At 40.3% G+C, this 17,919-nt stretch overlaps 2 protein-coding genes across 4 annotated transcripts in view; one reads left to right on the plus strand and one right to left on the minus strand.

The window, feature by feature from the left end:
- The window catches only part of NPY1R (neuropeptide Y receptor Y1), a 104,900-nt gene extending 102,373 nt beyond the window's left edge, over positions 1–2,527 (minus strand). For both annotated transcript variants that reach the window (XM_040332666.1, XM_040332674.1), the window contains exon 1: positions 1,382–2,527. The gene's annotated coding sequence lies outside the window, so the exon portion shown is untranslated. The remainder of the gene's footprint in view (positions 1–1,381) is intronic.
- A 3,428-nt stretch (positions 2,528–5,955) lies between these two features.
- Positions 5,956–17,919, plus strand: part of NPY5R (neuropeptide Y receptor Y5) — a 128,154-nt gene continuing 116,190 nt past the window's right edge. The window contains exon 1 of one of the 2 annotated variants that reach the window (XM_040332685.1): positions 5,956–6,564. The gene's annotated coding sequence lies outside the window, so the exon portion shown is untranslated. The remainder of the gene's footprint in view (positions 6,565–17,919) is intronic. The other variant, XM_040332695.1, reaches the window with a different exon arrangement.

Here is a 17,919-nt window from a genome sequence, read left to right on the forward strand (position 1 = left end):
ATACTACACAGCCACCTGCCAAGGCTGGTCATCATGAGTAGCAATGACAAGTGACACTGTGTATAAATGATGTTACTGTTTACAAAAAAAAATGCCATACCCCTTTTTGGTTGTCACCACAATCGTATCTTATATAGCCCACCAGGCTGAAGTGTTAGGCTCACCATTTTACAATATGCAATCTGATTGTACTTCTTTAGATCTACCAACAAGTATGTAGTGCAAAGATCTCCTTGGTTGGATACAAATTGACTTGATATGTCAGGTAGGTCATCAGATTACCTATTTTTTTTATATCTAAATTTGATTGTATGAAAATGTATGGTCAGTGTTTAATGTGTATGGTGAGCCTGATGTACACATTACCGAGTCACCATTCTATCTGAACTTAGTTCAGCAACCTAAACTGTAAAGATCAACAATGTGTTAGGCAGGTCATCCTGATTCTTGAAAATGAATAGCAAATAGGTGTACAAGAATGCTCTCCTAAATGTCCCTACGAGTGAACAGGTGAGAAGGTTTCAGTAAGTCATTATATAAGAGATAGTAATCAGAGTGTGGAGCTCACAGCTTATATGGAAACTGAGAAGCACTATATATATATTAAATTATATATATATATATATATATATATATATATATATATATATATATATATATATATATATATATATATATATATATATATATATATATAAAAAATATATATATATAAATAATAATAAAATATACAAATATAAATAATATATATATATATACAAATAAAATAATAATGATTTTTATATATATATATATATATATATATATATATATATATATATATATATATATATATATATATATATATATATATATATATAAAAAATTATATATATATATATATATATATATATATATATATATATATATATATATATATATATATATATATATATATATATATATATATATATATATACATACATACACATTTTTCTTTTTTTTTTTACTTTTATTGGTTAAACTAGATAGACTTGTGTCTTTTTTTTTTTTTTTTTTCAGCCAGACTAACTATAACTATGACAATTACTAGGATAATTATTGCTAGGATATCTATACTAAAACAAGCAAAGTCTAGCTGCCATATGAAGGCTAGAGTAAATCACCAAGACACCTAGAAATATGCTTACATTTGCAGATGTTAGAATTCAGCAGCAAAACACATAGCTGGCTGTATTATAGATTTTCCTGTGTGTATGTTTAGCAAGGCAAGCAGCTAACTGACACACTACTGACACATTACTACTGTCTTTTCCATTTTACCTAATGCTTTAACATACTACATGCCAGAGTTGCAAATCCACAAATGCATCACAATAAAAAAACAACTACTGTACTGTACCTTCCTATGGATTCTGCATCTTCTTCCTGCACATGGAAATGGATACAGAACGTAGAGACAGAAAATGGGAATGGGGCATAGCTACAGTTTTTTTTTTTTTCTTTGCTTGAGACTGTAAAGATTGTAGAAGATTCAGCGACGCCCCCTTAGCTGTCAGCTCCACCTTACTCTCACATCACATGCTAATGTGCAAAGCTTCACATCTTGCAATTCTGGCTACAAAAACCCCATCACCTTCACATTACCCATCTGGGGGGGTGTTGCTTAGTAATCCTGAGAGAAATGCAATTAGATAGAAAACCAGAGAAAAAAAAAAGCTGCTTGAGCTGACAACAGCTTTGAAGTGTGTGGAAGTTTGGATTGCCAAGCTGGATATAGGTCCTTACAATATGTTTGCAGGTCACTGCCACCTGGTGGAGACATGCAATTATTGTTTTCACATCAGATGACAACGATTTAAAAGTCAGGAGCTGCTCTGGTCTGCGATCCTGTACAAGCGATATTTATCATGTGCTGGGCTCTATGTGCATGCATTTAATCTGAGTTTACAGCATTTGCTATCCATTGAGGTGACTTGAAATCCATAGTGATCTGAGTTCAGATGTAAAAAGCAAAATGTTGTGACCAGTATGCTGTCCATAGGTGTGACAACACATTTATACTGGGATTGGTGAGGAGCAACACATTTATACTGGGATTGGTGAGGAGCATCACATTTATACTGGGATTGGTGAGGAGCATTACATTTATTCTGGGATTGGTGAGGGGCAACATATTTATTCTGGGATTGGTGAGGGGCAACACATTTATACTGGGATTGGTGAGGAGCAACACATTTATACTGGGATTGGTGAGGAGCAGCACATTTATACTGGGATTGGTGAGGAGCAGCACATTTATACTGGGATTGGTGAGAAGCAACACATTTATACTGGGATTGGTGAGAAGCAACACATTTATACTGGGATTGGTGAGGAGCAACACATTTATACTGGGATTGGTGAGGAGCAACACATGTATACTGGGATTGGTGAGGGGCAACATATTTATTCTGGGATTGGTGAGGGGCAACACATTTATACTGGGATTGGTGAGGAGCAACACATTTATACTGGGATTGGTGAGGGGCAACATATTTATTCTGGGATTGGTGAGGGGCAACACATTTATACTGGGATTGGTGAGGAGCAACACATTTATAATGGGATTGGTGAGGAGCAGCACATTTATACTGGGATTGGTGAGGAGCAGCACATTTATACTGGGATTGGTGAGAAGCAACACATTTATACTGGGATTGGTGAGAAGCAACACATTTATACTGGGATTGGTGAGGAGCAACACATTTATACTGGGATTGGTGAGGAGCAACACATGTATACTGGGATTGGTGAGGAGCAACACATTTATACTGGGATTGGTGAGGAGCAACACATGTATACTGGGATTGGTGAGGAGCAACACATTTTTACTGGGATTGGTGAGGAGCAGCACATTTATACTGGGATTGGTGAGGAGCAGCACATTTATACTGGGATTGGTGAGGAGCAGCACATTTATACTGGGATTGGTGAGAAGCAACACATTTATACTGGGATTGGTGAGGAGCATCACATTTATACTGGGATTGGTGAGGGGCAACATATTTATTCTGGGATTGGTGAGGGGCAACATATTTATTCTGGGATTGGTGAGGAGCATTACATTTATTCTGGGATTGGTGAGGGGAAACATATTTATTCTGGGATTGGTGAGGGGCAACATATTTATTCTGGGATTGGTGAGGAGCATTACATTTATTCTGGGATTGGTGAGGGGCAACACATTTATACTGAGATTGGTGAGGGGCAACACATTGATACTGGGATTGGTGAGGAGCATCACATTTATACTGGGATTGGTGAGGAGCAACACATTTCATGCTGGGATTGGTGAGGAGCAACACATTTATACTGGGATTGGTGAGGAGCAACACATTTATACTGGGATTGGTGAGGAGCAACACATTTATACTAGGATTGGTGAGGAGCAACACATTTATACTGGGATTGGTGAGGAGCAACACATTTATACTGGGATTGGTGAGGAGCAACACATTTATACTGGGATTGGTGAGGAGCAACACATTTATACTGGGATTGGTGAGGAGCAACACATTTCATGCTGGGATTGGTGAGGAGCAACACATTTATACTGGGATTGGTGAGGAGCAACACATTGATACTGGGATTGGTGAGGAGCATCACATTTATACTGGGATTGGTGAGGAGCAACACATTGATACTGGGATTGGTGAGGAGCATCACATTTATACTGGGATTGGTGAGGAGCAACACATTTCATGCTGGGATTGGTGAGGAGCAACACATTGATACTGGGATTGGTGAGGAGCATCACATTTATACTGGGATTGGTGAGGAGCAACACATTTCATGCTGGGATTGGTGAGGAGCAACACATTTATACTGGGATTGGTGAGGAGCAACACATTTATACTGGGATTGGTGAGGAGCAACACATTTATACTAGGATTGGTGAGGAGCAACACATTTATACTGGGATTGGTGAGGAGCAACACATTTATACTGGGATTGGTGAGGAGCAACACATTTATACTGGGATTGGTTGGGAGCAACACATTTATACTGGGATTGGTGAGGAGCAGCGATAAGATCTCAGCCCAGCCGGGTTATCTACCTTCAGCACCTTGGACAGCGCTGTCCATTGCAGTGTGTAGATATCACGATGTGCTGATAACAAGCCTCTGCTGTCATTGCCGGACGGACCATCATCAACTGTCACATAATCATCTAGTTCACAGATCTCCCAGTATAGTCTACTACATAATTACTATTCAATCACCCCTTTCCATGAAAGCAACAATTAAACCACAGATGTCTGATGTAGCAGGGGAACACAAATAACACAAAATAAATAAATCTTATTCCACCCCTAAATCTCTGCAAACTATTCTGCTGGATCTAATAAACGTATTGATCTTCATGATAATCGATCTCTTTTTATACTTACTTATTTCAGTATGTTCTGTTTAATGCTTTCCTCATTCTAAAGCACCACGCCTGACACATTCCTATTATCCACAAGTATGCAGAAATCCTCAAGAATGAGTTTTTCTTTTGTGTTTAGTTTTTTAATAGAAGACAATATTTGGACATGAATTCCAGGAATCTCGAAGTATGATTGCCAATTTTCCTTATCCCTCCCTCTCTAGTCTCATAGCAGAGCCCATCCATCAAATGATTAGAAGCTGTCAGAATCATTAGAGAAGAATAAGGATGGGTTGCCCGTTATTTATTCAGTTCTAATAACGAGTAAGGGAGGATTCTGAGAGCAGATTCATTGTCTGATCTACACCACTAAACCTTCCACACAATAACAATGCCATGCTTGCCTTTGTGCTGCCAGGCATGCCACATCTTAATCTGATGCTGGCTTTTACAGTCAGGGTGACAGTATGATTTCTACTGGGGAATGATGCATCTCAGGGGAGCCCATTGAAAATCTTGACACATATTTTATATATCTCTATATATTTTTTTAGTTCTAAAAATATGTGAGGGAGGATCTGAGAGCAGATTCATTGTCTGATCTACACCACTAAACCTTCCACACAATAAAAATGCCATGTTTGCCTTTGTGCTGCCAGGCATGCCACAGTCAGGGTGGGAGTATAATTTCTGCTGGGGGATAATGCTACTCGATGGACCCCATTGAAAATCATTACACAGATTTTAGATAGATAGATAGATAGATAGATAGATAGATAGATAGATAGATAGATAGATAGATAGATAGATAGATAGATAGACATGCTATATGATCATGCTTTTGGTAAATAAATATCTACCTATATCAAGGGAGTCTAGAAAAATGTATTACAGATATAGATAGATAGATAGATAGATAGATAGATAGATAGATAGATAGATAGACAGACAGACAGTCAGACAGACAGACAGACAGACAGACAGACATGCTATATGATCATGCTGTTGGTAAATTATATAAATATCTACCTATATCAAGGGAGTCTAGTAAAATTAATTAGATATATAGATAGATAGATAGATAGATAGATAGATAGATAGACAGGCATGTTATGCTATATGATCATGCTGTTGGTAAATTATATACATACAGTATGTACCTATATCAACGGAGTCTAGTAAAATACATTACATACATATAGATAGATAGATAGATAGATAGATAGATAGATAGATAGATAGATAGATAGACAGACATGCTGTGCTATATGACCATGCTGTTGGTAAATTATATACATATCTACCTATATCAAAGGAGTATAGTAAAATACATTACATACATATAGATAGATATATGGATGGATAGATAGATAGATAGATAGATAGATAGATAGATAGACAGACATGATGTGCTATATGACCATGCTGTTGGTAAATTATATACATATCTACCCATATCAAGGGAGTATAATAAAATTCATTACATACATATAGATAGATGAATAGATAGATAGACAGACAGACAGACATGCTGTGCTATATGGTCATAGCTGTTGGTAAGTGATATCTGCAGGCTCACGATCATTTGCAGTTATGGATCACACAAGGAAACAAGCTGTATCTGTATGCAAGTTTCCAGATGAAAACGATGACCGCATGTGTCCACCAGGTGGCAGTGACCCTCTCACATACTACAGGGACCTTATACAGCGCTTGGCAATTTAAACTTCACTCTACAGAGCTGCTGCCAGCTGAAGCCGTATGTATGTCCCAGTGTAGGTCCCAGTGTAGGTCCCTGTGTATGTCCCAGTGTAGGTCCCTGTGTAGGTCCCTGTGTAGGTCCCTGTGGATGCCCCTTTGGATGTCCCTGTGGGTGTCCCTGTGCATTCACATCTCCCAGCCGCATTGGTAAGCACACACCTCCAGCAGGTAATGTAAAAGCCATGGTTCTGGATGCATGCTGTCCTTGCTGTATATGAGTTGTCAGAGCAGACTGTGATGGGAATATGAAGTGGAGTTCAGCTTTAAGGGGAGTATCTCCATCTTCCACAATCTTTTCAGGGTCAGTGACAGAAATAACTGGATTTCTGCCCCATCCTCTTTCTCCTCACCCACATGTATTGTCCATCTCTCAGTATTATCTGCACCAGGAGCTGTAACTGACATCTAAGCAAGGTATAGTAACATTTCATGGATGTTTGTTTCCCCTTTCTGATTTTTATCTTATTGTCTCATTGGCTTTTATGGAATGACATGTGTTTGCACCTTGCTGACTTCTTGTAGGAAGGTATATGAGATGTCTCCAGGACAGAGTCATGTCCATAAGTGCCTGAAGACACAGCAATGTACTGACTCCCAAATCATATATCTTTAGGATGTGTAGTGGGACTGGGTGTTGTGTTTACTTTTTATACTGTATGTGAGTAGTAGTGTCACAGTCTCAGTATATCGAATATCTTGTATTAGATTTATCTAGTACATATAACTTCTATCTAGAATCTTGTAATCGGCACTTTTGTCTGACCAGGATTACCATCATTTAGAGGAAAATATTGGCTTTTGTCAATCAATGTGGATATGGTGTGAAAGAGGGCGCTATAAAGTGAATTACCTAGCGTAAATACACTAAAATCCTGGTATAAAGGTACACATGCTTATATAACAGGGTATATGTGAAAAGTTGAACACTCTACTCCGAATAATAATAGGATAGATAAAACAAATACTTATTCTAGCATCACAATGATTTGAAAATATTTAACATAACCAAGAAATCCAACATTCAAATCTGTGATATTCAAATCAGATAAATTATGTGGATAATAGCACAGTAGTGATTGTTAAATGAAACAGGATTACCATAATTTAGAGGAAAATATTGGCTTTTGTCAATCAATGTTTGGCCGGCAGGCACCCATGCACTTTAATAAAGGAGTACTCCTTCCAGCCAATCAGATTCAAGGGAACCTTAAAAATACAGTCATGTTTCTAAAGTAAACCAAGTCTAAGGTCTAACATGCTCCTGGCTATGGAACTCAGAGGGAGTGTTATATGACCTCCAAAAGATTTTTAATTTTAAAGATACAATAATATACAATAATTTGTCCCAGAAACATGCTTGTAATCCAAAGCACTTGTATATCAAAGCATTTTACAAGGTATAAAACAGAAGAGAGGCACCTCTAAGTGTAGCAATATGTTGCTAAATGTTGTACCTTCATTAAATTGCTACACTTGAGGCTCCTCTCTTCTTTTTTATACTCAGTTGTGACATGATGTTACTCTTATATCAAGACATCGCTTGTATATCAAGGCAAAATTTATTAAAACATTTTGCTTGTCTTGCAAAACGCTCTTAAACCAAGTTACTCTCAAACCAAGGTTTTACTGTATTTCTATACAAAAGCAAGCTCTCTTGCACCTCTGGTTCTGTCTTGGGTAAAACCAGAACTATCAGACAAACACCCCCCGGACCGATAGCTATTTCCTCACAGATTGGTCAGCCAGGGATACCTAGTGCATTTTACAGAACTTTTGTGAGGTTTAATGAAAGATGTAAATATGACATAATTATACCTAACAATCTAACTTTGCTGGATAATTATATGTCATTTAAATGATTCAGAAATGATGGTATTTAAAAGTGCCATGATTATGTTAACCACTGCAGGGATTTTGACACACTCAGTAGTATCCTTTTTCTGTTTTGAAGAAAAAGTCATTTTGTTCACCATGTTCTTTCCAGACTGATTCCTGAATGGGAGGGTCTGTGTTTATTATAACTACCCGGTGCACTGTTCTAATGAGGAAAGCTGCAGTGTCTGCATCCTTTTAGAAGTAGTTACCCTCTAGGGCTCATTTACATTTGCAGTTGGAGAGGGGTAGAAAAATACATGTGATTGATCCACATTTTTATCCCTCTCCCCTTTAAGCTGCAAAGGCAGTGGAAGTGGATGTATGCATGCAACTCATGGCTGCTGCAGCACGAATTAAGTCCTCTGTTGCTTTCCTTGGGCAGCATCGCTTGCCAAACGTGACCCTTTCAAGTGAATTTTAGGGACTAAAACCGGTGGGGAGACACAATGGGGCGACACAATGCCTCCTCATTGACTAACATCCTCTGAAGAGTAATACACCATGGGTCACTCTTCAGAGGTCTAACACTTGTGTAAACTAACCCTTACCAAAAATATAATTCCTATCGCATGGTATGCCTACATTTTACTTATATCTTAGTGCAGACATTTGAGAAAATAAGTGAGCCAATCACACAAGCAGAAAATGGCAATTATGGGAATGAATATTCTGTATACCAGTGTGTACACAACACCTGCAGTTTTCCATATTGCATTGCATTTTTGAGAATTTTTAGAAAGTTGCAGAAACTTGTATATATAGGATGTTGGCAGTTTGATACACTCAATTCCCAAAACCATTTCTTCTAGACAAATGCAGCAACCAAATAAAATGGAAAGGTACTTTTTAATAGCATTAAATAACAAAATGACTTGTGTAGAAAATTTACAGTATATTCTATATTATATTATTTTTGATTTATGAAAGTGGAGTTCTCCTTTAACCACTTGCTTACTGGGCACATATACCCCCTTCCTGCCCAGGCGAAATTTCAGCTTTCGGCACTGTCACTCTTTGAATGACAATTGCGCGGTCGTGCGACGTGGCTCCCAAACAAAAGTGACGTCCTTTTTTTCCCACAAATAGAACTTTCTTTTGGTGGTATTTGATCACCTGTGCGGTTTTTATTATTTTGCACTATAAACAAAAATAGAGCGACAATTTCGAAAAAAAAACACGTTTTTTACTTTTTGCTATAATAAATATCCCATTTAAAAAAAAAAAAAAAACATATTTTTTTTCAGTTTAGTCCAAAACGTATTCTTCTACATATTTTTGGTAAAAAAATTGCAATAAGCGTATAGTAATTGGTTTGCGCAAACGTTATAACACCTACAAAATAGGGGATATAATTATTAATTTTTTTTTTTTTACTAGTAATGGCGGTGATCTGCGATTTTTGATATTACGGCAGACACATCGGACACTTTTGTCACATTTTTGGGACCATTCACATTTATACAGCAAACAGTGCTATAAATATGCACTGATTACTGTATACATGTGACTGGCAGGAAAGGGGTTAACACTAGGGGGCGAGGAAGGGGTTATATGTGTACCCTGGGAGTGATTCTTACTGTGGGGGGAGGGGACTGACTGGGGGAGGTGACTGATGGTTGTCCCTATGTACAAGCGACACACCATCTGTCTCCTCTCCCTAACAGGACGTGGATCTCTGTGTTTACACACAGAGATCCACGTTCCTGGCTCTGTGACTGACGATCGCTGGTGCTTGGCGGACATCACGGCCGCCAGGCACGCGTATCTGCACCGGCCCCCAGTGGCGCGCGGTCGGAGGCCGTATATAAAGACTGCCTCCCGGCAGATTAGAGCCACCTTGTGGCCGTAAATAGTCAGCTGTCGGGTGGCTAGTGGTTAAAAAAGAACATTTGTTTACATGTCTAGTTATAGCCAGGCCACGCCCCCCTGCATTGTTTCTTTTTCTTTTCCTCCAAACTTTTGGATTTTAAATTGTGTATTAAATTAAAATGAAAGTAGTTATTAAATCCAAAAATAAACATGTATTATATTGCAACTTACCAATTCTTAGATGTAATGGTTAAATTTGTTTTCTTTTTTTAGGCTTGCTTTTACTTTTTTTCCTCACCCGGTGATCAAGTCATTAAGTCGGTAGTTCTTCAACAGAGCAAGATGTCTCTCAGGCCTCGTACACACGACAGAGAAACTCGACGTGCTTGGCACGTCGAGTTCCTCGTCTCGTTTTGGGATGAAGCCGCCGAAGAGCTCGGCGGGCCGCCTTCTCCTATAGAACAACGCGGCCAACGAGAAAATAGAGAACATGTTCTCTATTTTCTCGTCGAGCTCCTCGGCGGCTCCATCGAGCCAAAACTGTACAGACGACAGAGATTCTCGGCAGAATCCGGGTTTTGACCGAGTTTCTCGGCGAATTCTGCCGAGAATCTCTGTCGTGTGTACGAGGCCTCAGATGTAAAAGTTAGAGGGTTGAAAGCTGTATCCCAAAAGGGGGGAAAAAACTGCTGTAACTTTTTATAAAGTGCCACCTGCAGTTTGGCTTCAATTTGTTAGTGCATTCAAATCTGCTAGTACATCTAATGCCCTGCACACATGATCGGAATTTCCGATGGGTCAAAATCTGATGGAATTTTCCGGCGGAATTATGTTCAAGCTGTCTTGCATACACACTGTCAGACCAAATTCCGACCGTCCATAATGCGGTGACGTAAAACACTACGACGAGCTGAGAAAAATAAAGTTCAATGCTTCCGAGCATGCGTCGACTTGATTCTGAGCATGCATGTTTTTTTCTTTGTCGTAGTTCCACACAGACGATCGGAATTTCCGATGGGATATTTTCCATCGGAAAAAAATAAAACATGTTCTATATCTAAACTCGGATGGAAAAAAGTCAGATGGGCCCCACACACGGTCGGAATATCCGATTGAAAAAATTCTGTCTGTCTTTTTTCATCGGAAATTCAGATCGTGTGTACAAAGCATAACACTCCCCTCCCCTAAAAACTGTCAATACTGCTGTTACTCCTTCATCCAGGAGGTGTGTCCCCAGATCACCAGGTGAAAACAGAAGGAAAAATACCTAAAAAATAAAACGCATGCAGCCATCACATTTAAAGCGGATGTTCCACCCCAAAATATTAAAATATTAAAAGCCAGCAGCTACAAATACTGCAGCTGCTGACTTTTAATATTAGGACACTTACCTGTCCTGGAGTCCAGCGCCGTCCGCAGCAGAGCACGAGCGATCGCTCGTCACCCTGCTGCTCCCCCCTCCATCTACACTGAGGGAACCAGGAAGTGATGCGCTGCGGCTTCACTGCCCGGTTCCCTACGGCGCATGCGCGAGCCGCGCCGCGCCCGCCGATTGGCTCCCGCTGTGTGCTGGGAGCCGAGTGTTCCCAGCACACAAGGGGGGGGGGGGGCGACGGGATGTGACGCAATGCCCGCCGGGCCGGAAGTGGGTGCAAATACTTGTCTTTAGACAGGTATCTGCACCCCCCTCCCCCCTGAAAGGTGTCAAATGTGACACCGGAGGGGGGGAGGGTTCCGATCAGCGGGACTTCACTTTAGGGTGGAGAACCGCTTTAATGACTGGTAAGCTGCAATATATTACATTTTTGGGGTTTAAGACCACTTTAAAGCTAGTTCCTTGCTATCATCCACTTGAACTACAATCTCCTGAGTCCCGGAAATGTCCAGTGTGGCTTTAGCAGTAGCCCTTTCAGTTGGCATTAAGATCCACAATCCTTCTTTGTCTAATTTGATCTGATTGCATGGTAAATTCAACAGCAGCAAAAATACAGCTGAAGCAGTGCCGGAGCTGTCAGCTACTTATTAATTCTTGTAGAGCGCACACAACTCATGGCAAAGAGCTTTTCGGAGGAATGATGTGGTTCCAGGGAACAAAATAGGCATCTTTGCAAACATCATGCATCACAGCCATCAGGCATATTTAATGAGGCAGGCAAGGAGCAGGAAGGATAAGTAACCCATATCATATACTGTATCCCACTAAAGGAAAGACTTCAAGATCTGTGCTTTGGCATTACAGTGGTACATCAATAGGCTACTACATTTTATGATAACCTCAGCTTGTCAGTGTGCCTGCAAAATGTCAACTATTTAGAAGAGTCACTTAAAGGAAAGAATTTAGAATTTACAAGACTAGGATCTGCAGAGCAATAAAATAGTAACAGCACTATGAAAAAAAAAAAAAAAAAAGCTGTTTTGACAGTGTATGGTATTTTTTATATTATATTTAAATAATAATAAATAAAAAAAGACTGAACCATATCATGGATTAGAAATAGATAGATTCTTTAAGGATATATAATCATTCACAATAAGGCCCCTTTCACACGGGGCGGATCAGTAATGGTCTGCCTCCGTATGCTCCTTATGCTCAGCGGGGATCGCTCCGTTGATCCCCGCTGAGCCGGCGGATGACAGGGTGGTCCCCGCACACTGTGCAGGGACTGCCCTGTCTTTTCTCCGCTCTCCCCGATGAGGGGATCGGATGAACACGGACCGTATGTCCGTGTTCATCCGATCCGATCCGCAGACGGAAGGAAAAATAGGGTTTTCTTCCGTCTGCAGAATCGGATCATTGCGGAGGCGGACGAGATCGGTTCATCCGCTGACACCCGCAATCTCATAGGGACCAATGTATGTCCCTTTTTCATCCGCAAACGGATGGTTGAAAAAGCTGAAATACGGTCCGCACAGGTGAAAGGGTCCTTACAGATCTCTGAAATTAGGCTTTGCCCCATTTTGCTACTGTATTTGTACATTGAGATGTAAACATTTTTTTTCATGGACTTAGCATATTGTCTATGATGATTATAAAATGCTCCTTTAGGATCTTATTGAAGTGGCATGTGGAAGCCTGGCAAATTGTTTAAAGCTCAAAAAGCCTTGATATCAAGTGGTGGGTAGCATCATGCCATATTGGCACACAAGGCTTAAAATAAAGTGGCTATTGGTTACTTGATATATTGGATTATGCCCACAAGTCTCAATATCAATACTGTCCATCAATCTTTACCAAAATAGGGGATGAAGGACATGAATTTTGGGAATTTTGGAATATTTGGATGAACTAAATGGCATTAATTGGAGACTTTGCAGCATGAAGCTGCATGTTCAAAAATACAAGGTATATATCTTGTGCGCAGCCTATTGCATTAGGGTGTGCACCCCAAAGCTCCAACACATATGCATTTGAAATATTTACCGGCCTCTTCACCGATCTCCAACCTGAAATAATGGGATGAAGGGGGGGCAAGGGAGCACATGGGGGACCCAGGCAACAGAAGGAAGAGTAACAGGGAAAGGAGGGGTGGCATATATTAGTACTGATCCCCTGTATTTTCCTCCTTTAGCAGCTGAATGTTGACAAAAGAGAGGAGGAGGAGAAGCTTACTTTTAGCTACAGATACAGATCGGTTCCACTAAATTCCACCCCCCGCCACTTCTCCTGTCCAGGTTCTGAGGGTGGGTAGGGAAGGATTGGGGTTTACCTGTTACCTGCCCATCATTGATAGGTTGCCAATCCCAGGATTAGGGTGTGCCCAGGCACACCTGGCACACCCCTTGCACACGCCTATGTTATTTATACATTTATTGGGAATGTTGGTGTTTTTCACTATGATTTATTCAACTGTAGAGGTTTGATGACCTGTAATAAGCCATTTTAAGGGGACATGGGAAAAAGGGGAGGGGCAGAACAAAGGAGGGGGAGACTGAGTAAAGAAACCTAGCTGTGACATTTGATAAGTGATTGACTGTGGTTTGATGCATTATTAATAGGGTTAGCCATGGTTTCCCCGATATCTGACTGAAATTTGAAAAAAGATGATAGAATTTGTATGATGAACATGGGGTGAAATTAAGTATGTCCTAAAAGGTACACCAGGCAATAACTAGTGGGTGTGGCTTACAAGCAAAGTATTGCTGTCACTTCACAGGGTAAAGCAATGGGGATGTCTCTGGCTTTGGTTTAGAAATGTGGAAATATGGAAATATGGAGCAAGAGACTGAAATGATGAGGAAGTGAATGTTTTTTTATTTTTTTTATCAGAAAATAATTACTTTTTATTACAGACTCAGGCCCCATACACACGGCCGAGAAACTCGACGAGCAAAACACGTCGTTTTGCTCGTCGAGTTCCTTGTGTAGCCGCCAAGGATCTCGGCGAGCCAAGTTTTCCCGTTGACTAACGAGGAAATAGAGAACATGTTCTCTATTTGGCCCGACAAGACCCTCGTCGGTTTCCTCGGCTGAAAGTGTACACACGGCCGGGTTTCTCGGCAGAATACAGCTCCGATCGAGTTTCTGGCTGAATTCTGCCGAGAAACTTGGTCGTGTGTACGGGGCCTAATACTTTGGTTTCAGCAGCTATGTTTACTAGCAGTTTCTTTTATCTAGCTAGGCATTAAAATTATGTCATTTTTAATTTAATTCATTGATGAGTATATATGGTAAAATATAAATAACTTCTCATTTTGATTTATTATTTTATTTTGTATTTGTATAATAAATAATAAAAAGATTACCCTACAGCCCTGTGATGCCAAACCTGAAGCCTGTCTTGTGACTTTTACAGCTAGTAGTGCCAATGTACTTACTCGTGGTCAGTGTTTGATTTCAGGGGCAGCTCTCAAGGACCCCGTTTATCAAGCATAATGAAAATCACAGCTATAGTTTGTTTCATCAAGGCTTCACTTCTGTGGAGTATCAGTAACTAATTAAAACATCCTTGTTGCAAAAAAGTGCAATTCTGCAAAAGTAGAGAACACATACTTACAGTGGGGCAAAAAAGTATTTAGTCAGCCACCAATTGTGCAAGTTCTCCCACTTAAAAAGATGAGAGAGGCCTGTAATTGTCATCATAGGTATACCTCAACTATGAGAGGCAAAATGTGGAAAAAAATCCAGACAATCACAGTCTGATTTGGAAAGAATGTATTTGAAAATTTTGGTAGAAAATAAGTATTTGGTTAATATCAAAAGTTCATCTCAATACTTTGTTATATATCGTTTGTTGGCAATGACAGAGGTCAAAGGTTTTCTGTAAGTCTTCACAAGGTTGTCACACACTGTTATATTGGCCCATTCCTCCATGCAGATCTCCTCTAGAGCAGTGATGTTTTGGGGCTGTCGCTGGGCAACACAGACTTTCAACTCCCTCCAAAGGTTTTCTATGGGGTTGAGATCTGGATACTGGCTAGGCCACTCCAGGACCTTGAAATGCTTCTTACGAAGCCACTCCTTCATTGCCCGGGTGGTGTGTTTGCGATCATTGTCATGCTGAAAGACCCAGCCACGTTTCATCTTTAATGCCCATGCTGATGGGAGGAGGTTTGCACTCAAAATCTCACGATACGTGGCCCCATTCATTCTTTCATGTACACGGATAAGTCTCCTTTGCAGAGAAACAGCCCCAAATCATGATGTTGCCACCGCCATGCTTCACAGTAGGTATGGTGTTCTTTGGTTGCAACTCAGCATTCTCTCTCTTCCAAACACGACGAGTTGTGTTTCTACCAACCAGTTCTACTTTTGTTTCATCTGACCATATGACATTCTCCCAATCCTCTTCTGGATCATCCAAATGCTCTCTAGCAAACCTCAGACGGGCCCGGACATGTACTGGCTTAAGCAGGGGGACACATCTGGCACTGCAGGATCTGAGTCCCTGGTGGCGTAGTGTGTTACTGATGGTAGCTTTTGTTACGTTGGTCCCAGCTCTCTGCAGGTCATTCACTAGGTCCCCCTGTGTGGTTCTGGGATTTTTGCTTACCGTTCTTGTGATCATTTTGACCCCACGGGGTGAGATCTTGCATGGAGCCCCAAATCGAGGGAGATTATCGGTGGTCTTGTTTGTCTTCCATTTTCTAATTATTGCTCCCACAGTTGTTTTCTTAACACCAAGCTGCTTGCCTATTGCAGATTCAGTCTTACCGGCCTGGTGCAGGTCTACAATTTTGTTTCTGGTGTCCTTTGACAGCTCTTTGGTCTTCACCATAGTGGAGTTTGGAGTGTGACTGTTTGAGGTTGTGGACAGGTGTCTTTTATACTGATAACAAGTTCAAACAGGTGCCATTAATACAGGTAATGAGTGGAGGACAGAGGAGCCTCTTAAAGAAGAAGTTACAGGTCTGTGAGAGCCAGAAATCTTGCTTGTTTGTTGGTGACCAAATACTTATTTTCCACCATAATTTGCAAATAAATTCTTTCTAAATCAGACAATGTGATTGTCTGGATTTGTTTCAACATTTTGTCTCTCATAGTTGAGGTATACCTATGATGGCAATTACAGGCCTCTCTCATCTTTTTAAGTGGGAGAACTTGCACAATTGGTGGGGACTAAATACTTTTTTGCCCCACTGTATCTGTCCCAACACCCCTCTGATCTTTGCTCTTTTGCAAAGCTTTACCAGGAAAAAAAAATCTTAGCATGTGACACATCATTGTGTGTTGCCTGCCTGCATATGCAGTGGTATGCTGTTTGCTATGTTATTGGACACTAAACACCTACTGGTCACTATATATCAGCCAAACCTTTGCTAAGGCCAGAACAGAAAACAACTGATCCTCATGCCTAAAACAAGTGGTTCCAAGATCACAGTGGTGCCAGTTACTGATTGGGGTATTAAAATATTACATTACAACATATATGCTTTTCACTATGAAAAAAGGATAAAAGGCGAATTAATCTTTTTAGCCATATACACCTTCTGGACCTCTCCTACCTAGCCATATATAAACGATATCCCCTGAATATAAGAACAACAGATGATGTACCCTCTGGCAGGAGAGTAAAGTGACAACATTGTGCAGGAGCATCATAACAAAGTGCCAACAGTTTGAATTTACTAAAAGTTGTCATAGTTTAGCCTGTGTATTCTTACCTACTTGCTGCAGTGGTTCTACTGGACCTATGATTCTTTTCACGTGTGTTGTTTGGTTTCTGTGCTTACCTATGGGCATCATCTGCCATGCTGTGGGTTTTTATTCCCTTTCCTTCTATCACTTCCTGGCCTGCCTCCTAGATTGTTTCCCTATATAAGACATGCTTTGTGTGGCCAGGGTTGCCTGAGCAAATTCCTAGTTCTATGAGCTCCTGTTTGCCAAGTTTTTCATGTATTCAGTGTCTAAATTCCCATGTACCCATCTCAGCTTCATCTTTTGTTTGTCCTTGTCTGCCACCTGCCCTGACCTCAGCTTGTTCTCTTTTGTCTCCTGCCATCTGTACTTTGCACACACAAGTGGTCTCTGCATCCTCAGCTAAACATACCTGTGAGCTGTGACCTGGTTCCAGCTTGCTGCAAGTCTATCACCACCACCAGGGGTCCTAGTGAAGAAGCAGACTGGGGATTAGAATTCAATCCCTGGGGAACCTGGGGTTGACTTACTAGAAGGGCTCACTACCACATAAATCTGGTAGCAGCATTGTAATGCTGGGGGTGGATGAAGCTGGAAGCTGTGATGTACTGACAATGTTTGCTACTAGATCCAAGAGACATATAAGGCAGACAAAGTGCCACCCCAGGACCCTGCCCAATGGAAAATTCAGCCCTGACTATACAGTACATATACTGTATACACTACACAAAGGTTGTATGTATAATTGCAACAGAATTTTCTATTGCAGTCCGATAATGCTAAGCCACTGTCTTATGATTATTATCATAAGACAGACACAATATTGTCAGCATGCCATGTGTGTAGTTCTTCATTTGCCCATTGGGCTGTCTATCAGGTCTTTAAAAAAAAACCAACAACAAAAAAATATATATTCTTTTACTTTCTGCTAATAAAAAAAAACAACCAATAAAAAAATTTAAAAATATAATTTCTTTATAAATTTTGGCCAAAATGTGTTCTGCTACTTG

The sequence above is a fragment of the Rana temporaria genome, chromosome 1 (genome assembly GCF_905171775.1).
Source record: "Rana temporaria chromosome 1, aRanTem1.1, whole genome shotgun sequence".
Classification (NCBI taxonomy): Eukaryota; Metazoa; Chordata; class Amphibia; order Anura; family Ranidae; genus Rana; species Rana temporaria.